Raw genomic sequence first — 25,455 nt, 5'->3', positions numbered from 1 at the left:
AATTTTAAGCATTTTTATTCGACCAAATTTTTATCGTTCCACCCTTGAAATCAGTGAATATTTATATGTGAATATTTGTAGCTTAACGTGATAACGATTGTGGAAAATTGCCCTGCAGTCAATAAGTTTTCATTTAAAAAGAGAAAACGGATTCATCCTCCTGTCAGCCTAACGCTTTTCATTTCTATCTCACTTTAGCAATAAAATCCGCATCGTTTATGGTAGCGCCACCCTAGCTGAGAGGGGAACTCCTTTTCGCTTTCAGAATCACTCACAGCCGGCGTCTGCAGAAGCATTTTACCATCTTTCGACTGGTGCCTCCGCTTCCGTCGCAGCCGTCGTCGTCAAGGTTGCGCTTCACGACTTGTTGGGTTTTCTTCCGCGTTTTCACTTTCACTAAGACTCCGGCCGGCGTCTGGTGCGGACGCGTATCTCCTCTGTTATTATCACCGTTTTTCCGAACACGTTTCGGGCGAAGAAGCATCGCGCGCGTTTTCCCTCCATCGCGACAGTTATTGGTGTGTGATTTTTTTTTTCATCGGAAAATCGAGCCCCCGTTTACGGCAAAAAGGATAAATGCCATCGTTTTATTAGTAGGCATCGGGTTATCGTGGTGCTGAAATCCAAGAATATGTACAAGGTTAATGAAATCGATGATTGATTTATGCGGTTGTTATGTACAAATGTGAATAGATTAGCAAAAACCAATCCTGATCCTGTAACCAGAGAGAATTGGTAGCTAGATGGAAGAAGTGTGTTCAATAGTGGACGATTTGGTAGCATATTGGATTGTAACCAAAATATCGGCGTGGCTTAAGAAGAAGATTTATCGAGATTCCCTCCTGTTTATTACCTCGGCTTTTGTAATAAACGCAATACCGCATAATAGAAGAATAATCACACAGATGTGCTCGATTGTGCCAGTGTGTTTCCTGTGGTAAACAATTCACGTTCCAGTGAGGCTTTGAATACATATATTTTTGGGGGCAAATCGCATTGCGTGTTCCGTACACCAAGGATTCCAAACTCGTGCCCAAATCTGGTGGCTCTGTCGGAGGATTCAAGGTCGCGGCAGTTTAGCATACGTTTCACATCTACCGAGTAAGTACCGGCAATGTACCGGTAGGTATATTATAAGAGTTCCGCGGATTAACTTTCGGTTTTATGAGAAAAATTCACTCTGTTTGATTATGCAGTGCCATTACCAACGCGAAAGGGTTCGGAAAGTTTCTGCCAAATTCTATAGACAGAAAAAAGATATCAAACAATAGCAGAAAGGAAAAAATAAACACCGGCTCAAAATGTTTTTCGACCGTTAATTGAAAATTTATATCAATGCTTGAGATACAGCACGGTTCAACCCAATTTCGCATTATGTTGCAGACAATGTGACTTTGTGCTGTGAAGATCAGTGAACATCGAAATTGAACAGATTGTGCTGAAATCATTGGGTCATAGCCGGGCCACCGGTGATGGGACCTTGAAAGTTAGCGTACGAAAACAAAGTTTGAAACTTGATGAAATACGACTTGAAATAGACTTGAGCTATGAGTGTTTGGAAACTTTTTCTATTAATTTCATTCTATTGGTTCATTTGTTAAGGAAAATGGTTTGTGGGAATGAGCATGGTGTTTTAGGTAAAGTAGCTTCCAACGAAGTTAGACACACAATTTCAATTCCCCATCCCAACGATTCGCGAATGACCGTGATTTGTTGAAGCGAATTCTTTGTTTTTCCTGGTTGGTATAATGACGCCTTCATCACTCGATAGTACTTAATACTTTGAAGGGTTTCATGGATGGGGAAAATTTCAGTTCGGGGAAATTTTATAATCGTGGTTATGTTCTGTTACAGACAGTTCTGAAAAGGGACTTTTGTGTAGGCGAATTAAGTTGAACCTTCCAAGTTCAAAATCGTTCCTAAAATTCTTGGTAATATAGGAAACAAGAATATCATAGCAGCTTTCTCAGCTGAGCCCTTCAAGTGACCTAGACTCGAGAATCGAGAACTCTCGCCTTCAAAATCAATTCTTCCAGCCTGCTTGTGCACAATGGCGATGTGCAATTTATCTTATTATGTCGTTCCGTACAGCTCATTATCGTTATCATGCTCTGCTCTTTAGCTTGGCTTAATTTTGCAAAGATCAATCCAATAGCATCGGAAAAGGATGCTTCCCTTGTTACGACGTGTGTCTGCTTTTTCGCAAATTCCTTAGATATTATATACTTATAACTAGGATACTAGGATTCCTGACTCGAGAGTCGGAACGTAGTTATTGTTTCTTTTATCTAGCTCATGAAATTTATTTTTCATCAATACGCAAGTAATATGTATGACATATTGAGATTCCATCTAATGTATAGAAAGTATCAGAGATATTTTGACATATTATATATATTTTGATTTAAAATTTCATGACAATTTAACATTTTGTACATAAGTTATACTGACTTTTGCGAAATCTAGGGCGTTATGAAAAAATATAATTTTGCTATAGACGGATTTCACGCCAACTCGTCTTAGGAGTTGGCAGCACCATATCAGATTGCAGTGAAACGTTTTGGGTGTGAAGATATTGGTCATTTAAGCACATTTTCATACTTGAAATATTCCAAAAATAATTGGACCACTTTTTGAAAAGGGTCAAAGTTTTTTTTAATTTTTTTTTCAAAAATTTCTATCTCAAAAACTATAAGACTTACAAAATTTTGATCAAAAAAGAAATTTTAGGAAATTGTTCAAATTTTCATAAAAAAAATATTTAAAAATTTATTGTTTTTAATTTACACCAAAATTTTTTTTTTCAAAAACTCAAATTCAATTTTCTCAAAAATGTATTTTTTTTTAAATTCTCAAAAAAATTGTGTGAATAGCCCGTACAAATATCAACAAGTCGTGCATACATCCAAAGATGAGCACTTTTACAGGAAAAAAGTTTTTCTAACAATAACTTTTTCATGTTTAAAAAAACACACAACGAATCCTAATTTAGTTTGAAGTCAAGATATCGATATAGTGTGTTCGACAAAGTTTTAGATAATTTTAAAATATGAACATTTGTCGAAGACTTCAACTTTCTATCTTTTATAATTTCTTGAATATACGACATTGTTGCCTGATGACTATTGAAAAACTAACGTTTCTAGCTAATGGAACTGTAAAGTAGCATTTCAAAGGAATAAAAAGTTAGAAAAACTCTTTTCCTATAGAAGTGCCCTTCTTTCGATGTTTTGATGAATTGTTGGTTATAATATGAGCTGTTCAGATGATTTTTTTTTATAATTAAAAAAAACTTTTTCGAGAAAAATGAATTTAATTTTTTTATACTTTTCTCCAGCGTAATTTTGAAAAAAAATATTTTTAATGAAAATTTCAGCAATTTCCTATATTTCTTTGGCCACTGTATTTGGTCTTTGGATTTTTTGGCTTTTCCTAACAATGTGAAAATTTGTGGAGTTTTCTCGATTTCGAATATCTTTTAGCAGCTATTTTTCTTCATCAATAGGTACAAAACAATGAAATTTCTTGGTTCCTGAAATTGTCTTTGCATTGTTAATTATTTTTTCGGGTTTCTCCGACATTTTTTTATATTCTTCAGTTGTTATGTAACTGAAATTTAGTTTAGTTATTTTTTTAGTTTAGTTAGTATTTTAGTTTAGTTTATTTAGTTATAGCTCTCGTGGAGTTTTAATAGTATTTCTGTATTCTTGAGCAAGACTTGCTCTCTTTGCCATTCGTTTAAGTGTTCCACCAATAGCATCACAAGGCCCTTTCCCATGCGAAGTCGCGAAAAAATGCCATTCAGCTTCTAAATTATACTCTGACTTAAACCTACACAGACTGGCAATTTTTTTTTTGTTTTTATAATGACCAGCTGCTCCATCTGACATAAATGTAATTTTTGTGAAATCAGTAAACTGTTTCATAAATCCTATTAATCTTGAAATGAACAACTGAACTGCTATTGAATCGTGGGCTAGTACCTCTGATATAATAATGAAACTAATATTTTCTAATTTTGTACTACTTCTGTAGTATACTTCAAACGGGTGAATTGTTGCTTGCGAATTATTCCAGTGATAACCCTGAGCAGCGTTTTGGATTATAAATGAATAGTTTTCTGAATAGTCGCAAATTGCAAGTAATTCACCATGCTTTAAAGATTCTTTTTTGTTTTCTTAGAAAGGATGACTGTTCTTTACAAATAAAATCATGAGTGATCAACATCTCAATTTTATCAACAAAATATGAAACAAACTCATCTACCGGCTTCATAATGTTTTCTAAATTACAACGATCAGTTGTCAACCATTGTTAAAAAACAATGTGTTCTATCTCGTTTTCCTCTAATAGCATTTCAAGTTCCTCTTTTACTTCTTCCTTTAATGCACAGTCCTTACAAGCACGAAAAAAACATTCCTTCGATCTTACAGATGTATTACAAAGCAATTTACTAGCAATCTTGGGATACGATTCTTAAACTTTTAGCCATTAATTTCACATTTTCATGGATTGTGCATACACACACATTATGAATTCCTGTACTATCGAGTAGCCTACAATGGTTCGGTCTTAGCATGGTAAACGAGGTGAAACCGATGTTCAAATTTTGATTCCGTTTTTCGAAAATCATAAATGCCTCTTTAAGAGACATCATCAAAAGACGCTTTTGAACTCTTTCTTTTTGGCCATTTTTGAGTTCAGAAACGTATTTATTCATTCCTGGCATAGGTCTGCTCATATCATCACTGTCGTAGAAATTTGTTACAAAGGCTTTTTCGGGTTCGCTGATTCCATGGCCACTTCTGGTCTTGGTGGTACAAACGATTTCCTGCTAATAAACAATTTTTTTCATTTGTTTAACCATGTATTCCGGTGCATCAAACTCTCCTACGATCTTGGTTATAGGCCAAGTTTCGGGTAATACTGATAATATTTTTATCTGCTCGCTTCTGTCGTTAGCAGATGATTTAAACTTTTCTTTCAATTGCATAACCATCTCGTCAAAATCATCTGATTTGTTTTTGTCCACTGTATCCAGTGCGAACAGATGTTGCCGCACTGCTTGCGCAATTTCTTCCGATTTTTTCATACGGTAGTCTAAGCTTCTCATATTTCTCATTGAAATTTGTGAAATTTTCAACATTCGAACAATGCTGTTAGATGTTTCCATTTTATATATGTTGACGGTACTGTAAATTATTCAAATTTATTGAAAGAAAAATAAGATAAAAATGAAAAACGAATGAATACAAATAATTTACAAATAATATCTGTACCGTACATATATCTTATCATTGACGTTTGAATTTTTGAATTTGCTACCTATGCGAACATCCCCAATTTATGTGCTTGCATCACACTGGTCAACTAGATATCGTTTTTACCTTCTATACCTTGAACCACTAGTTTTCCACTTGTTGAAGGCTGCGTAGGGTCGACGAATGAGAATATTCTTTTGTTCATTTCCAACTGCTGTGATTCTCTCGGTGGACATCTATTGTGAACCACAACGGCACGACATGATTCACAAATCCGAATATTTTCATCCAGATGGTGATTATATCCCATAGAATATATTTTTTTAATCAATTCCGGCGTTAAGAAACGTAGCTTGTTTCTATTACACTGTGAATTCGAAATACCAGCACGACAATAGAGCGTATTAAACTTATTCATTTCGACAGAGCTGTGAGGAACCAGTATCTAGCTATCTTCACTAGGTTGAATAGTGCACAATACTAGCACATGAAATATTATCGTCGTCAGCACTTGTATGAAGTGTGCATGCACGGTGTTACAGTTACCCCCAATTATAAAAAATATGCGGTGCTATCAAAAAATTTGAAAAAAATAATAATTTTTCAGGGGTCCTCAGGGAAAAAATGCCATATATTCAAGAAATTATTAATGATAGAAAGTTAAAGTCTTCGTCAAAAGTTCATATTTTAATATTATCTAAAACTTTGTCGAACACACTACATCGATATCGTGAGTTCAAACAAAATTAGGATTCGGTGTGTTTTTTTTCAAAAAAAAACATGGAAAAGTTGTTGTGAGAAAAACTTTTTTCTTATAAAAGTGCCCATCTTCGGATGTATGGACGACTTGTTGATAATTGTACGGGCTATTCACAAAAATTTTTATGAGAATTTAAAAAAAAATACGTTTTAGAGAAAATTGAATTTTAGTTTTTGGAAAAAAAAAAATTTAGTGTAAATTAAAAACAATAATTTTTTAAATATTTTTCTATGAAAATTTCCTATAATTTCTTCTTTGGCCAAAATATTGTAAGTCTTATAGTTTTTCAGATATAAATTTTTGAAATAAAAAACTTTGGCCCTTTTAAAAAAGTAGTCTAATTATTTTTGGAACATTTCAAGTATGCAAAGTTGCTTAAATGACCAATATCTTTACACCCAAAACGTTTCACTGCAATCTGAAATGGTGCTGCCAATGACCAGTTGAGTTGGCGTGAAATCCGTCTATAGAGCAATTTCCACGCTGAATCGGTCAATAAACAACCGATTTTGTCGTGACCTTCTTCGATTTTTTTTTAACTTTGTATATGAAATAACAACTAAGGTAAATGATTTTGGTATGTTCACTTTTTTGAATGCTCTAATTCAGCGCTCCTATGTCAAATAAGGTATTCGAATGTTTCAAAACATATAAATAAAATTGTCTTTTTCATGATTTACAGTAGTTCTATAGTATATTTTTACGAAATCACATGTTTGAAAGGATTATAAAGTACACCTTCTATTGGTGTCAATGCGCCCCTCATTCGAGCTAACTTTTAATCGATTACCAGATGATTATTTGGCACGTATTCAGACCTTTTCTGGATTATAAGACTTACATAAGGTAAATGATTTTGGTTTGTCCAGTCGAAAATATGATCATGGTTTGTCCACTTCTTTGAATGCTCTAATTCAGCACACCTTTGTAAAACCTGGTATTCTAATGTTTCAAAACATATAAATGAAATTGTCCTTTTCATGATTTACAATAGTTTTAAAGTATATTTTTACGGAATCACATGTTTTAAAGGATTATAAAATCCAATGTCAATGGATCGTTTTAGCATCGCACAACGTGTTAATTTTGTTAAATTATACTATAAAAATGATGAAAAACCGGCAAATGTTTTTCGAGCCGTAATCCGTCCGTAATATTTTGGTCGTCATAGACTGCCTACAAAGCACAAAATCGCTAATGTAGTGCGTAAATTCGAACAAACTGGATCCGTAGCGGATATTGTGAAACCTGTGCATCATCGTAATGTGCGTTCGGCCGAAAATATTGCTGCTGTTGCTGCCAGTGTGGAGGATGACCCGAATGTTTCGATTCCACGGCGTGCTCAGCAATTGGGCTTGTCAAACACATCATTGTGGCGAATTTTGCATTTGGACTTGCACCTACATCCATATAAAGTCCAACTGGTACAAAAATAGAGCGTGGTGACCATGTAATGCGTTGGGCATACGTCGATTGGGTGAACGAACAACAGCAGCAAAATGCTGAATTTTCGCATCAAATTTTCTTCAGCGATGAGGCACATTTCGAGCTCGGTGGCTATGTGAACACCCAAAATTTCCGTATATGGGGCTAAGAAAATCCACACGTGATTGTTGAGAGGGCATTGCATCCGCAAAAAATCACTGTTTAGTGCGCATTATGGTCTGGTGGAGTCATCGGGCCGTATTTCTTTGAAAATGAGGACGGCGAGACGGTAACTGTGAATGGTGAGCGCTATGGCCGCATGTTAACCGATTTTTTTTGCCACAAATTGAAGATATGGATACGGATGACATACGGTTTCAGCAGGACGGCGCCACGTGCCACACAACACGACCGAACACGGCCATATTGCGAACGAAATTTGAGGGACGCATAATCTCGCGTTTTGGTGATGCTAATTGGCCGTCCAGGTCATGCGATTTGAAACCGCTAGACTTTTTTTTGTTGGGAATGTAACAAATACCCGAATGCAACATTTACCCGAATGAACATTTACCCGAATGCGATAAATACCCGAATGGATATTTACCGAATGCAACATTTACCCAAATGGAATGTTTACCCGAATGAGAAGGAAAGATTCGGACAAATCAGATATGAGTTTCATATCTTGATAAATTAGATAAATTAGAAAATTAGATAAATTGATTGATAAAAAATGATAAATTAGATTAAATCAAAACAACACGAAAAAGTAATAAAAATACGAAGTGAAATGAAAAATTGTAATGAGGAAAAATTAAAATGATTTTGAAGACTTCGCGGTGTCATTTTTAAAAATTAGTTATGGGTAATGGAATATTTCGAAACTTAAGCAGGTAATTTTAACCTTTTCACTACTAAAGGCGTATATATACGCTCTCGCCAGTCTTTCGCTTCTTCACAATAGTATGTAGCAAACATAACATTCGTCGAGAAAGAAGATACGAATGTAAAGAATGTGATGTAGGTTTATGCGTTGACCCATGTTTTAAGATATATCATACAGAAAGTAATTATTAAATTGTTTCTTTAATTGATATAATTGATAAAATTCCTAAGTTGAGCTCAATACTATGCTTTTTAAGCTATTTAAAATAAATGATAAATGAATATTTTTAATTTCATTTGCAATTATTACTTTTGTATCCTAAGAATTGTCTCAAAACTCCGGGTACTACTTTACTCACTAGTCACTTGTCTGGCGCAACACAACGACCGACATGCACATAACGCGCCATACCTGCTGATGTATTTCTCCGAGACTGAACTGCAGTGAAAAGGATAACATAAAAAATATAATGCATAAATGCCATGACTATGTGAAAAGAATTGATCAAAAAATGATACTTAGACCCGCAGCACAATTTTAATCATGAATTTATTATTTCGTGATGAAATTTATTCTGAGGTCAACGTAACGGGGGTGAAGTCCCCATTTAACGAGGATAAGGAACCGAGGCGGCACCAAGCCGCCGAGTTGACGCAATCCAAGTCGGCCGCCGACCCGGAATCGGCGGCCTTTCGCAAGCAAACCTGTGTTTCACCGATTGCCCGGTTTGTTTGAAACATATGATACGATCCTTTAGTTAGGCATACGTTTACCTGGTGCATTACGGTCGGTGGCCAACTCAGATTGCATCACCTTGTCGGCTTGAGGCCACCTCGGTTCCTCATCCTCGTTAGATAGGGGTCTTCGCGCCCATTACAGTGATCTCAGAATAAATTTAATTACGAAAAAATTAATTCACATTTAAAATTGCACTTCTGTGCCGTAATACGTATGTACCAACATTGTCAGCTTTCTTTGAACGGGCTGAACGAGCTGCGTCAGCCATATGAATAGATAAATTTCATAATACGTTACAAAAACTGCATTCTCTTACTTTTTATTATTTTGAAAAGGATTTTATCCAACGCCGCTATTTCTCAAATTGCACTACCACGAAAAATACAAACTTTTTGGATGGGAATGAACGTACAAGACAAATATGATCATCAGAAATCAGAAATCAGAATTAAATATACAAATACTTCCTAGTAATAAAATTTGCGTATTATTCGAATATATCCTTTTTTCGGGTAAGTCTCGCATTCGGGTAGATGTTACATTCGGGTAACTGTCGCATTCGGGTAGACGTTACATTCGGGTAACTGTTACATTATGGTAACTGTAGCATTCGGGTAAACGTCGCGTTCGGGTCAGTGTCAATTCGGGTAGATGTTACATTCGGGTAGATGTTACATTCGGGTAGCAGTCGCATTCGGGTATTTGTTACATTCAGGTAAGTGGAATTCGGGCGCATGTCTTTCGGGTGAGTGGGTTTCGGGTAAATGTGACACAATCGTGACCGACACCGAGCTTTCCTTTCAGGCCGTGTCAGTCACCGGTGACTGACAGTATGAAATATTATAATAAAGGTAAAAATATATTCCTTTTCCAGAAAACTTTAATGATTTTTATTAACACGTTTAGTGCTATGTCAGTCATCGGTGACTGACACCGAGCTTTCCGTTCAAGTCGTGACTGACACCGGTGACTGACAGTATAAAATGTGATAATAAAGGTAAAAATTGACTTTTTTCCAGAAAATTTTAATGATTTTTATTAACACGTTGAGTGCCATGTCAGTCATCGGTGACTGACACCGAGCTTTCCGTTCAGGTCGTGTCAGTCACCGGTGACTGACAGGATAAAATATTTCTCTAATGAATGGAGAAATCAAATAACATATTAGGCTGTCAAAAAAGTCCTGCGGTATTTCCGCGAGGTGTCGTTGTAAGCGCGTAGTTCTAGTTGTATTCATTGTATCGAGTCATACTATAGCTTGTTGGAAAGGTATTTTTGTGCGCTATAACATAGTCCTTGACAGTGTTTTGTTTGGTTAAGTCGTTCGTGAGTTATAGTGTCGCAAATATGGAACAAAATAAAGAGAAAATCCGACATATTTTACATTACTACTATGACAAAGGCAAAAATGCATCTCAAGCTGCCAATAAAATTTGTGCAGTTTATGGACCCGATACAGTTTCCATTTCCCCCGCACAACGATGGTTTCAACGTTTTCGTTCTGGTGTAGAGGTCGTCGAAGATGCGCCACGCTCCGGAAGGCCTGTCGTCGAAAATTGCGACAAAATCGCTGAATTAGCCGAGAAAGACCGGCATAGTAGCAGCCGTAGCATCACGTTGACGCAAAAAAACATCTTTGACCGTATCGACGCATGTGAATCGCTGCCGACCCGTTTCTGAAGCGGATGGTGACTGGTGATGAAAAGTGGGTCACTTACGACAACGTGAAGCGCAAACGGTCATGGTCGAAGCCCGCTGAAGCGGCTCAGACGGTGGCCAAGCCCTCATTAACGGCCAGGAAGGTTCTGCTGTGTGTTTGGTGGGATTGTCAAGGAATAATCTATTATGAGCTGCTTCCCTATGGCCAAACGCTCAATTCGGACCTGTACTGCCAACAACTGGACCGCTTGAAGGTAGCACTCATGAAGAAGAGGCCATCTTTGATAAACAGAGGCCGCATTGTCTTCCATCAGGACAACGCCAGGCCACACACTTCTTTGGTGACGCGCCAGAAGCTCCGGGAGCTCGGATGGGAGGTTCTTTTGCATCCGCCGTATAGTCCGGACCTTGCACCAAGTGACTACCACCTGTTTTTGTCCATGGCGAACGAAGTTAGCCACAAAAGAGGCCTGTGAAAATTGGCTATCCGAGTTTTTTGCCAATAAAGAAGCGATCTTCTATAACAGGGGTATTATGAAGTTGGCATCTCGTTGGGAACAAGTCATCGAACAAAACGGCGCATATTTGACTTAAAACAGATGATTGTAACTTATAACATTGTAATTCATGGAAAGATAAACCTTCTTTAAACTCACATTACAAAATTTAAAACTGTAGATTGTAGATTTTTACGCCACATTTAAATAAACATTTCCATCGAGTAAATTCTAATTTGCCAATATTGCGCTTCGCATTTGCTGTACACGAAATCGGCGCGCGCTGCCCGACGGGAAAGTCGCTATAAAACCGCGTGGTACTCACCGTGTTAAGTGTTACTACCTGAGCATTCGTATAGAAAATGAAAAAAAACATTGTTTTTTAATGGGAAAAACTTCTAAACAATCAGTGCGAAATGTTTTTCCACTTCTGCTCCTTTGAGAGCAACAGTTTATCGGTGGTTTAGTGAATTTAAAATGGGCCGTACAAGCACTGCAGATGCACCTCGCTCTGGAAGGCCTAGGATCGTAAAGTGAAGTTACGCGAGTTAGTAGAGCCCGTAGGCATTCCAAAAGAAAGAGTGGAATACATTTTGCACGACGTTTTGGACATGAAAAAGCTATCCACGGGACGGGTGCCGCGTTTGCTGACCGTCGACCAAAAACAGCGGCGCGTTGATGATTCAACAGCCGGTTTGGCGTTGTTGAAGCGTAATCGAGTGGACTTCTTTCGGCGTTTCGTGACAATGGATGAAACGTGGATCCATTACCACGCTCCTGAGCCCAATAGGCATTCTGCAGAGTGGCACTGAGGCATATTTCGAAGAATTAGACGTTTCGTACTATAGAAAGAGAGTCGAAACGTTGGAAACTCGCTATACCAAGAGTATTGTCCTCAAAGGAAACTATGTTGAGGAATAAATACAGCTTTGTCCAAAAACTATTGTTTTCATTAAAAATCCCGGGACTTTTCAGCCCATGTAGTATACTCAGTAATTTGCAACGGAAGAATTTCTATTCAATGAGTGGCTTGAATTTGAAATGCACGTTTAACATTTTAGAATCCAAAAAATGGCATTGAATTTAAAAATGTTACACCTTTTAAAGAATACCCGTAGCGTATTGAATAGTTTCCTGTATTACCCCGATCGATATCATTTCACCTTTTTAATTTTGTTCAACAAATAATGAAACCATAATCCAGTTGCAAAAATAACTTGTGAGCCTGTAAGCTAAACATTTGTCTTCCATTAGCATACAATGAAAAAGGAAGAATGTATGAACAGATATCTATGAGTGACTATATGAGTGATTTATTCCGCACCTCCTTCTTCCACCCCAGAAGAAAATCGCTCACCGCCTCAACGATGTACAAGCAAGTCCAAAGGGATACGTCCAGGATGGATTACAGGAAATGACCATCTAACCGCGAAAAATAGATATCTGTTTGATGGAAAAGACACCCAAAAAGAATGCTTTCTGAGATTCACGATCCCACAGCATGAGCCTTTGACAAATGCCAATCAGTAATCACAAAACGGGAAGCATCACGAGTTAGGCAAGAGCACAAAAAAGTACTCGTAGAAAACGAAAACTCGATTTGCCGGTCCATCAACAGCTTAGCAACCACTCGCCCACAAATTCGTCAAATTCCACGAAGACGAGATAATAGAGCCTTGCTCTTTGCTTTTCTGTGTTAACATAGAAGTACGCAAAACAAAATCTATGCTTGGCTGCAGCATCCAAGGTCATGTGGTTGATTGACACCTTAATCAAGTGGAGGCTTTTGCAGAAGGCATGCTCCGTCCATTTCCGTACCTGTGATGCGAAGTTTTTTATGACAAGAAATTTCACTGTTTTACCGAAACGTTCAAGACAAAATATACTATCTTATGTACCGGTTGCCGAAATTCTCCACAGCCTCCCGGGAGGAAAATTGTACGTGTTATGATAATCATTATTGGAGGAAAATACCGACATATAGTGGAGTGTTTTGACCGTACCTTCGAACACATTTCTGCATGAAAATGAAAAAGGGTCTGGCTATGCTGACACCCGACTAGTAACGTGGAATGTTTGCGGCACATCGTGCATCGGCATTCCGTGGCTACCGGATCGGAAAACTCTCTTACACAAAGATCAGAGGTGCTTCACCGAGAATCGGAGAAAGCAACAGATTAACATCTTTGTTCTTGATTATTCAAATTGTCGCTTATACCGTTCAGCCATGTGGTTACATTTTGTAATAGGTGCTTCAGATGACAACAGGTGGGCAGGACTGCGTGAAATTTATGCGGAGAAGGTGTGTCTAAGAAGGCCGAGAAGAGCAGATAATTGAAATTCGATGTTGAGATTATGTTGTTCTGGTGGAATGCTGATATGAAGTGGAGCGAGCATATGTTTTTGCCTCCTTCGAAGTCCTGACATGCATGGCAATAATAAGTTCGAGGAAAATAAGAACGGCTGCACCTTTAGAAAAGAAACTTTACACTTGTCGCTGGCGCCTTTATTGTTTGAGATAATCAACTGACACAATTAAACATAATGTACAAAAAAAACTACTTCAGTTGATATGTAAAGTTTTTGTGATGTTCTGTATTATCAATTTGTATGTTTCATGGGGTGTTAGTTGTATATGCTCGATACGCAATGGAGCATTACATTGAAAGAACTTAAGGCATTTCAGAGTTGCCATTCAAATCATTATTTGATAACCAAACACAGTATAACACTTGTTAATCATTTTTATAAATGTAGCGATTCTGTCGTGGTCACGTTTCGCGCTCTGCGTTTACTTTGGCTTACCAGTTTCCAGGACACGAATTTCCGCGAATTGGTGTTTGGCCTTCGAGGTCGTGTGATTGTACGTCGCTGGCTACAAAAAATGTCGTGTTTACGCAGACAGTTTACGAACTTTCGAACAACTAATAACAACATTAGAAAGTAACCTGAAAGGAGCAGAGCCGTGCAAGCTATCACGTAGTGAATATTTTATTGATGTCAAACATTCGATGACACACAATTTTTTTTACTCCAGTTTAATCATCCATATACCATCGCATAGCATGAAAACATAAAACAAGGAAGTTAAATTTAGTTATATTACACTTTGATATCAACTAGATTATTCTAACATAAACAATTCAAAAATTATAATAGTAAGGGAAGTTTATGGCTCGGTTAGACCTTGATTAAATGTTCCAAATATTTGTTTTCCTTCAAGCTATCGATCTTCGTGTGTAATTGTCCCTATATTCTTATTCTTATTATTTTCCTTTGCGAGTAATTTGTCCCAAAGCTATAAACAGTAGAATATGTTGAAATGTAAATAGGGTAAATGATCTTGGTTTGTCCGATTTGGGGTGTTTTACGCAACTAGTAAATGCAAATCGATTTTTATCCATGAAAATCACATATAATCGATATGAGTTTGGGTTTGTTGAAAAGCCCCAAGTCTCTAGCTAATACTACCAATACTACCATACTACCATGAGGCGTTGAAATTATTCAAATGTTTATGTTTTTTAACGATTTTCCTCAAAGAGGAATTATTATCATGGTTTGCCCAAAAAATGATCATGGTTTGTCCGGTTATAGAAATCACAATTTTTGAATGAAAACATTCGAATTCTCAAGTAGATGTTGCATTTATCATATGTGCAACAATGATGTTCACAATATTTGTAAGTGTTATAATCCAGAAAAGGTCTGAATATGTGAATATGAAGGAATCATCTGGTGATCGAATAAAAGTTAGATCGAATGAGGGGCGCATTGACACAAAGAGATGGTGTATTTTTTATAATCCTTTAAAACATGTGATTCCGTAAAAATCTATCTATCTTCTATATATATAAAAATGGAGTGATGTCTGTCTGTCTGTCTGATTCTTATAGACTCGGAAACTACTGAACCGATCAACATGAAAATTGGTATGTAGGGGTTTGTGGGGCCAGGGAAGGTTTTCGTAATATTTTGAGACCCCTCCCCCTCTCTAAGGGGGGGCTGCCATACAAATGAAACACAAATTTCTGCATTACTCGGAAATTAACCAAGCAAACGAAACCAAAGTTGGCATGTGAAAGTTTTAGGGTGCAATAAATGTTTCTATGATGGTTAGACAGTCCTTCCCCCAATCAAAGGGGGGGCTGCCATACAAATGAAACACAAATTTCTGCATTACTCGAGAATTAATCAAGCAAATGAAACCAAATTTGGCATGTGGAGGTTTTAGGATGCAATAAATGTTTCTATGGTGTTAAGATACTCCTTCCCCCTCTCTTAGAGGGGGCTGCCGTACAATTGAAACACAAATTTTTGCATTACCCGAGAATTAATGAAGCAAACCAAATTAGGCATATGGAAACTTTAGGGTGCAATGAATGTTTCTATGGTGGTCAGATACCCCTCCCCCCTCTCTTAGGGGTGGCTGCCATACAAATAAAACACAAATTTCTGCATTACTCGAGAATTAATCAAGTAAATGGGCGGGACGAAGTTTGCCGGGTTAGCTAGTATATTGTAAAACTACTGTAAATCATGAAAAAGACAATTTTATTTGTATGCTTCGAAACATTCGAATACCTGATTTGACAAAGGTGTGCTGAATTAGAGCATTCAAAAAAGTGGACAAACCATGCTCATATTTTCGACTCGACTGTTTTGGTAGGAAAGTGCTGACTGACTGGGACTGACAGTTACAGAATTATAAAATAAAAATATATATGGTTTGTTTTCGGATGTTTTACAAAATGTGACTACTTTCTAGTCGAATTGTTGATTCTTTTCTATTTATACAATAAGTATTTTCGGGAACTGGGACCGACAATGATATTGTGCAAACGCTTTTGATGCGCGCTGAATGGAAAAAGCAAGAAAAAATCGTGGCTTAACGTGTTAAACTTATGTAACTGAGCCTGTAAAAACAAACGAATTATAAAAGAAAGTAGGGGAAGTTTGTTTGAAGAGTTTACTGGAGCTGATAGACCTTTTCACAACCTCTTGAAGAGGTTGATTTGGTGGCTTTGACCCTGGAAAAACATGCCACCCCAAACAAAACCAAACCACATGCGAAGCGTATTGTGTTTTTTACTACGTTTTTGTTCGCATGAGGGAATTTTTATTACGGCTATGAGAGAATAGGCCCTATATATTTATAAACAACGCATACATCTATTCCAATGAGTATGATAAGTGTATTTGTTCACTTGACCCCATGCTAATTTTTTTTTATGTTTAACTTTTTTCTTATGATGAAAAATTTCTATTACTATATTCAATTTTTGTAAAAAAAAACTGTTTGCTATCTTGAACAACTATAAGTTAAGCTACAGTATTCCTTACCCCCACTTCCCCTACTATTTTCTAGAATCGTCAATTTCTGCACAGGTCTTCATATCCATTGCCATCATCTTCGTGTGTTCGTCCTCGATGGTTTGAAGCACATAAATTGTGAAGACAGACTAGATGTAGTAAAGTATGTACAACGGATTCAATCAATCAATTGAGACGTCAGACTAGATAGAGAAAAATTTATCAGATTCGATGAGAAAAGAATACTTTTTCGTATTACTTGTACACCTCACGTTAACAATTTTTCAACCTATTTTTGTTTCACCTTTCCAATTTCGATAACACACAGTCATGCCATGATAACTTTATTGCGAATTTTCTTATTGCTCCCTATGGATTGCTTCATTTTGAAGAAAGGAATTCCGGAAGATTTCGCAAATCATTCAGGAGCAAAATTAATGAAACTAGCGTGTTTATCCGAAAAATAAGTTTAGATGATTTAGGAACGACAGTCCTTTTTGCGTTTGACGGGGCTTCGAACTACCATTATTGTTGAATTTGAAGAAAAGTAGTGTTCGAAAAAATTATTCTCGATACGCTTAACACGTTAATCCCCGATTATTTCTGCTGTGTTTTCCATTCAGCGCGCATCAACAGCATTTGCACAATATCAGTGTCGGTCTCAGTTCCCAAAGATACTTATTATATAGACAGAAAATAGTCAGCAATTCGACTAGAAAGTAGCCACATTTTGTAAAACATCCAAAAACTAACCGTATATATTTTCATTGCATTATTTTGTAACTGTCAGTCCCATTTCGTCAGCACTTTTCTACCAAAAAGCTCAACGTCGACCCCTAGGCCGTCGACGACGCTGGGCTTAACGTGTTAAATGACCCAGATTTTCAGACCAATGAATAAGAAAATATGAAAAGTTTATTTTTACACCCACTACTGATCTTGATTTTTGAAGACATCAATATCGAATTTCAATGTTTTTCGCGTTAACGGCATTGGTTTTCGTGTGTTCGATTTGTGGGGTGAAAATGATGATGTATTTGCAGGTGGAAAAAACAAATTTCTAAAATAAAAATTATGAACTAAAGTCATCTTTTTCAAATTAACACGTTGATTTTGTTACAAAAACATTGATCACTTGGACAGGCAACTGAAAAATTAGGAAATATAAAAAAAAAAAGTTTTCGGATGTTTTACGATATGTGACTACTTTCCAGTCGAGTTTCTGACTATTTTCTTTTTATACATTAAACATCTTTGGGAGCGGGGACTGATATTGCGCAAACGCTCTTGATATAATGATGGTCCCACCTCATTCCCCTACAAAGGTTTGAGCTGGACGAGTTATCTTAAAGATAATTAAATGTAAGAATTTTCATTTATAGCATCAAACTGCACCAGTAAGCAAGATAATAAAAAAAACGGACTGGTTTTGTCACAGACATAGACATTTTACCGAATGAACATTTTAAGGCATTGCGTGAGCGCATTTCCTCCATGGCATGTCAAGAAAATTTCCAACCCGATAAAATTCTTGACCGATCGGGAATTGAACCCAATACCTCTCCTTATCAGCCGTGAATCTACAAGAGTCTTCCCGCTTTACTAGATTCCCGATGACGGTCTGCTAATGCGATCGTTATCAAATTCAGACAACTGAGCAAACCCAAGGCATGCCAAGAAAATTTCCAACCCGAAAAAATTCTTGACCGATCGAGAATTGAACCCAATACCTATGTCCGTATCAGCCGTGAATTTACAAGAGTCTTCCAGCTGAATTTACAAGAGTCTTCTTACTTTACTGTATACTGGAACTCGCAATCAGATCTGCCACAACCCAGACAAATCTCGTTATAACCATCTACTTAACAGATAAGTTTACGGGTATTCCGGTTGGGCTATCCCCAGCATCATCCCATCTTCTTCATTAGACCCTTCAAATGAGTTTTACTAACGCTTCAGGATCTACATAACTAAGGGACAAACGTGTTTATCGGAATCTGCAATCAGATCTGCCACAACCTTGATAAATCTCGTTGTAACCTTCTACTACACAGATGAGTTTACGAGTATTCAGGTTTGGCTATCCCCAGCTTCATTCCAATTTTCACATTGGACCCTTCTGAATGAAGTTCATTACTCTTGGAAATTAATTTTTATTTGCATTTGTTCAATCTCAATTTTCTATGTCCGTCAACGCGCGCGATGCTCAAACTTTTGTAGACTTCACAATATTTTCAAATTAACTAATAACTAAAAAAAAAAACTAAAATGAAACTAAATACCATCATTATTTTAGTCAGACAAAACAAAACAAAAACACATGCACAAACAAATACAAAAGTAAGATTCTATCTGTCATCACTTCGTCAATTTACACACTAACACTGACTATCGAACAGGTCACAATTCAAAATCATTCTTTAAATACTCCTTACAAATGTTTCGGAATATTCTAAGGTTTGTTGTTATTTTTGCTTCACGGGGCAGTGCATTATACAATCGCTACCCTTTATAAAAAATTAAGTTTTGGGTGCAAGACATCCGGAAGTTCATAGTTCTGAGGTCACTTGCTTGCCTGGTATTGTATTGGTGTATATCTCTTCCATATGTTATAGTATTCTGTAAATAATTCGATGTCATTCCATTCGTCATTTTAAATATAAACGTAAGCGTGCAATATTTTATTCCCTGACCGATTGACATCCATTGTAGGCATTCTAACATAAATCTACGTGAAGTTCGCCGATTACATTTTAATATCAAGCGCATGGCTTTGTTTTGTAGCATTTGCATTCGTTGCATTTGTCTCTTGTTTGTAAGGAACAAAACGAATGCACAATTATCAAAATGCGGAGCAATCAATGCTTTGTAGATCTTGATTTTACTTTCAAAGGTCAGAAATCGATTTATTCTACAAAGCACTCCGTATTTTTGAGCTGCTTTATTGTGTAGTTTATGTGTTCATTAAAGTGTAGTGTTTCATCTTAAATAACACCAAGATATTTTATTGATGACGCCCTCTCCACTGATTGCCCATCAATAGTTTTATTAAAGTTGTTATTTTCAACAACATTGTCCCATCATTAATTTTTAATGGTGGGACAGTGTTTAATCTTGATGTGAGCTGAATGGAAAGCGTAGCAAGCACAATTCGAGGCTCAACGTGTTAAATATGTACTCTACGTCATGGTGTAACACATTCTTTTGCAAGTGTTGTCAAACTCCTGATTGGAAATTGTATATAATGTATATAATAATTTCATATTATAATTATTTGTTTTGTTGGAAATATAAGGAAATTTCTATAATAATCGTTATGTAAAGTTCAGTACTACGTTTTTAAGTACTCTAATAACATCAAGTAAAAATCCTGACTCATTTTTTAAAATGTTTTGACTTAAACTCAAACTCACTGCCAGGAACGATATTCAAATCGATTGTGATCGTGATTGTGATCGTGATTGTGATGTGATCTGGTGCCTTTGACATTCAAAGTATAAATAACCACAAAGTTTTAAACCTCACTCAATGTCGTGTTCATTCAATACAGCAAATTTGTTCATGCATTAGCGATATGAACAGAATGGGCACTATTGTTATTGTCTCCATAACAGTGAATGCAGTGAGTTTCAAGCTAAAAAAAAATCAACTTACACTGAAAATTATATTTGTCACTTGTGAATAGTTGTTAATATTCTAAGACGCTACCGAAGAGTATAGTGCGGAAAGTACAAAAAACTATACGATTTCCCTTACGTCAAAGTGCCAACGGAGTATCGATATAGATCCGTTAATCACGAACTACGGTTTAACATTATCTAGAAATCAAGACTAATCCTAGCATCTCAGGTTAAAAACGATAGCAAAAAAATTAAGAGTTGTTGACAAAACTCAAAAGATGTGTTTTGACGAACAATACTTGGTGTCTTTGTAACGAATGTAGAATATAAATTCGGAATTAGAAAAAATGGAATGTCGAAAAATGGATTGTGCAATGGGAGTATTCCCAATTTTCATTTGATTTCTAAACGAATCCGTCAATAACGAACGGCGAATGTAGTGGCGAGTAACAAAATCAAAACAATTACGAGTCAATCGTACATAAGCACCGCGCATTATCATGCCCAAATATAAATGGAATGGGAAGCGCATACGTGGAATTTGCTGTAACAAACCGTCAATCTCTTTCAACACTCCAAGCAGTAATCATCTTTCACTCTGATTATCATCTCAAGCGAATTAATTACTCGCTGTTGCCTGCTCAAGTGACCCTATCATGTGAGCTTGAAAGCCTGCTATTAACATTAGTCTTGCATATACTGCTGTTCTACGCATAGTTGTCCCATGTTCCAAAATCAGCAACTGAGAGAAACGGAATGTAAGTTTTCTACCATATTTGTCTACCAGCAGCTTTAAGCGTTTCAGTTTACCAATACATAGGGATTTTTTTATAAGCAGTAAGCTGTTGTTTAATGAAATATGAAAAGATCCCCTCACTTCAATCGATCAAACTTGATTACAGGCTTAAAAATTAATGGTTTGACAGTTATGCCTAGAATATCAACATGGGACAATTGAACTTGATGTTGCTTTTTTTAATATTGGGAACAAACAATAATTTTTTTCGTGTTCTTCCGAAAGATTATCGTGAAGAAAAGTGAATATTGCCAAAAAGTAACATGCGTAGAACGACAGTATAACTGTTAATGAAAAACCGAATTAAAGGCACTTTCATATGCGTATTTAGTGTTGCCATATAACGCTTATAAAGATTACGACAAAGCGGGTACCGGTGATTAAATTGATACTATTTTAAACTTATTCATCGGTATCAAGTGGCACGAGAAAAACAGATGTTGCAGAGTAGGGTAGGGCGGGGCTGGTTGGTCATTTTTGTATAAATTTGGCTATAAGTTTGTAGTACGAAGTTTTGTGTTAGAATGTTATGTACCACAATGAAGCTTACCTTTTACCCTTTCGGTGACCAGAGAATCAATTATTTGACATTTTTCTTTTATTTAACGTCTTTATATTTCAGAATAAATTGACCAACTAAACCCACACACGGGGTAAGTTGGTCAATAATAGGCATGTTTTTTTTGAACAAATAATAAACGTTTTTCCATTAGAAGTTTCCTTCATTATAAATTAATTAATTAAATAAAAAAAACAGTTAACTAATATCATGTAACAAGTAAAAAAAAATTATCGAAAATTTCAAATTATCATCGTTGTTGAAAATTAGTCAGGCAATCTTATCTAGCAATTTCGTCTCTCTTCCACTTTGTGGCGGTCCAGAGATGCCAGGCTTGAGAACATGTCTTCATTTTAAAGACATTTGATTTTGTAAAGACGTTTTGAAGACATTATGAAATATGTGAATACATTTCAGTATGATAGCGTACGTGGATTTTAAAAAGATTATTTCCATGAAATTCTAACTATTGGCCGAAAATATCGTCAAAAAAGTAGGGCTTTAGTCTCAGCGAACGAAGCAGTCTGAATACATATTGTCTCTAGAAGACATTAGTTCATTTGCGCTCGAAAATTCGAATGATTCTGATATTGAATTTCTATTATTTTGGCCCTACTATACAATAGATTAACCTAGATATTTCAAACGATCACTTCACAAATCGAAGGTTTTCCGGTTACATACCTTTTCTACAATTAGTTTCATGTATATAGTTTGAGTTACAACCAAAATTTCAATGTTGAAATAAACAAATAGAGTTATCACAGTTCCGTTTTTGTGTGAAGAACTTTCCTCCGATATTATGGTGAAGACATTTTCTCGTACCATGTCAAGACTTTAAAAAAATCACCTGGCATCCCTGCGACGCATAACCGCTTGAATTCTTGCTTGCATTTGTTTTGATGACATTTGTACCGCTCGCCCTAAAGTATATAGAAACAGCCTCCAGGTATACTACATTACTCAATGCATTATTCTGAGTTCTGATATTCAATGGTAGCATTTATTATATTTAATGAAAATTTTACAGCAAAAAATATAAATATGATAATTATATTGCAAGTGGTTTGTGTGGTGGTTGTCTCGTTTCAAATACACTGGGTTTAGCAGTAAAACATATGCTTTATATATTTATTTATAGCTTGCTTAATGAAACACGGCATACCTGAAAATTTTATATGCGTTGCTCTCAAACGAGCAATTTTTGTGACCAACTAGCCTCTCTATATATGAAAAAGAATATTCAAGAAAATTCAATGAAAAAAATATTAAAATCGTTTTCCATTAACACTCAAATCTAATACGTACAATAAACCTTTGTTTTACGTTTGAGCCAATTTTTTTCATGGTTATTAACCAGTTTCAGAACATATTTTATAACGCGCAAACCGTGAATGATTTTTGGCAAAATCGGAACAATTTCCGTATTTTTTAACTTACTTAATAAAAAGTTTTTTCCAATTTGCTTATTTTATTGTATCAGCAATTCATTTTTCATTTCATTTTTCATTTTTCATCCATAGTACGCTAATTTATTGGACGCTCAGATTCCAAGATATCGTCACTGACCAACTTACCCCTATGATCAACTAGCCCCGCCCTACCCTACTTTGTTTATAGTCTTATCAGGTAATTTTTATATTAAATTTGCATCCAAATAATAAACAACCATTTTAAACATTAACATCGATTAAGGGTTTCAAAGACGCTATGTGTTATGAAATGTACACAAGAATATTATTTACTGTCGAATACAGACTCGATCGATTGTTCATTTCTTTGCTTAATACACAGAAGCAAAACTATTTGACGTTCCTATGCCACCCTATATAACCACTAGTAATGCTTGTTAAAAACAGTAACTGTAGAATTTTAGGAGCTATAGATCTCATATTTTCAGCATTATATCCGCCCTATGTTAGCATATAAAGCATAGCAAGCATTCAGTCAATGATTTATATGCGGCTCTAGTGTTGATCCAGAGCTGTTGATTAGTGCTTACTGATTACTTGGATATGGAATTGCATCATCGCAAAGAATGTGTCATCCTAAGGTTTTGCGTGACATTAAACAGACAATCAGAAAAATATTTACTGACGTTGAAACTATACCATAGAAACGTGACCTGTTTTCTGATTTGGCACCTTTACGTGGGCCTGCGTCAAAACTTTGCTCGTTTTGCAAAATACCAACTAGGGTTGACCAGGGAAATGTCAATATGTATAGAAGTTACTTTCCAGCCGACGACATGCATCAACCGAACAAAGTTACAAGCCCAATACAGAAATGGAAGATGTCGTCCTACGTCGAAACACAACACTCAGCCGCTTCAATCTACTCTTAATAACGCATGAAAGCAACAACGATGTGTGCGTGAGATGCAATAATATGACACGGTGCATCATTTCATCGAGATTCCACCTCGGAACTGAAATCGTGTTCGAAATCATTCAGCTGTGTATGACATCCTCATTCTTACTACTTTTTGCGATTTTGCTTACAACTTCGCGTAGGGCAAAACCGCTGTGTGTGACATCAACCCAAGGCAATATCACAATGGATCACAATACTGTCGACAACGCGATCTGGAAATTTCGTCGACGCGAGTCGTTGTTTGATACGGACTCGCGGTGCTGGTGCCGCGAGAAAAGTTCCTGCAAATTCGGTTATTCTTCGTCATATATGTGAGTGAATCACTATTCTGAAGTCTGCAAGCGTTCGTACCTACCATGTGTGTTAACGTCGCTTTGTTTGCTTTGTTTGTATTGCTATTTCTGTAGCAACGGTTTTGACGTAGGACTACGTCTTTCATTTCTATACCGGGGTGTAAAATCAAAGTTTCGAAAACGAAAGCGTTACGCCGGAGACCGAGATTTTGAGCGTTAATAGCTCCTAAACAACTGAACGAAATGGTATGATAAACACTTCATTCGAAAGATAAAATGTCTACGCGTTATATACTTGTTACTTTTTGATCCAAAAACTTGTTTCAATAGTCTTAAAATTGCTTTCAAAACAGGCTATTGAAATCACCAATCGGTATATAAGCGAGCGGCGCTCGGAAATCCACTCAGTTCTAATTGAACAGCGATTGGAGCATGTTGTCGCTGTTGCGGTGAAGCTCTTTATTTATCATGAAAGCGCGAATGAACGGGGTCACCAAGAGCCTGTTTGTGCACCCTAGGCCAGAAGGGAATCTATCAGGAGGAGAGTGATGCCACAAACGGTTCCCTGGGAAGACATCGCTACACACACATACACGCGCGGCTATTAACAGGTGGTTATCGAGTTGGCATTAACCACTGGTGGGGCTTCCAGTATCGAGGAAAATGTGGAAATAACTAATCGTTACTGAAAATAATCTGCCAGTTCCTTTGGGAATTTTCAAAATATATTCATGTGAAAGAGTTTAATTGAATGTTTTCTATCCATGTAACACTGTGACCAAATATGTTTCAATCAAGTGCTATTAACAGGTGGTTATCGAGTTGGCATTAACCACTGGTGGGGCTTCCAGTATCGAGGAAAATGTGGAAATAACTAATCGTTACTGAAAATAATCTGCCAGTTCCTTTGGGAATTTTCAAAATATATTCATGTGAAAGAGTTTAATTGAATGTTTTCTATCCATGTAACACTGTGACCAAATACATTTGGTTTTGTGGTTTTTCAATCAATCGCAATTGACAGGATAGCTTCAGAAGATTATTCTTCCCCATCAGTAGGATATTTCCGTATCCAATATTGTATGCGCCCGCAATCGATTATTGCTCAGTCGCCGAAAGTTCCGAGCTCAGAGAGTTCATTCCCCTCTAGTTTGCCTTCCAAATTGCCGTCGTAAACCACACCTTCTCTCGATTCAATCACACACAAAAAGCATACTTAAGCGATATTCTGGTGGTGAGACACATTCATTTTTCGTGAGGACATCGACAAGA

General features: G+C 36.5%; 1 protein-coding gene across 3 annotated transcripts in view; it reads left to right on the top strand.

Annotated features, from left to right (window-relative positions):
- Positions 1 to 301: 301 nt before the first annotated feature.
- Positions 302 to 25,455, top strand: part of LOC129777297 (neuropeptide SIFamide receptor-like) — a 100,577-nt gene continuing 75,423 nt past the window's right edge. For 2 of the 3 annotated variants that reach the window (XM_055783511.1, XM_055783508.1), the window contains exon 1: positions 302 to 1,101. The gene's annotated coding sequence lies outside the window, so the exon portion shown is untranslated. Of the gene's footprint in view, positions 1,102 to 23,040; positions 23,147 to 25,455 lie in introns of all 3 variants that reach the window. The other variant, XM_055783509.1, reaches the window with a different exon arrangement.

The sequence above is a fragment of the Toxorhynchites rutilus genome, chromosome 3, assembly GCF_029784135.1.
Source record: "Toxorhynchites rutilus septentrionalis strain SRP chromosome 3, ASM2978413v1, whole genome shotgun sequence".
In the NCBI taxonomy this organism is placed as follows: domain Eukaryota; kingdom Metazoa; phylum Arthropoda; class Insecta; order Diptera; family Culicidae; genus Toxorhynchites; species Toxorhynchites rutilus.
Note: the sequence above shows the minus strand (reverse complement) of the source record. Positions and strands in the feature narration are given on the sequence as shown.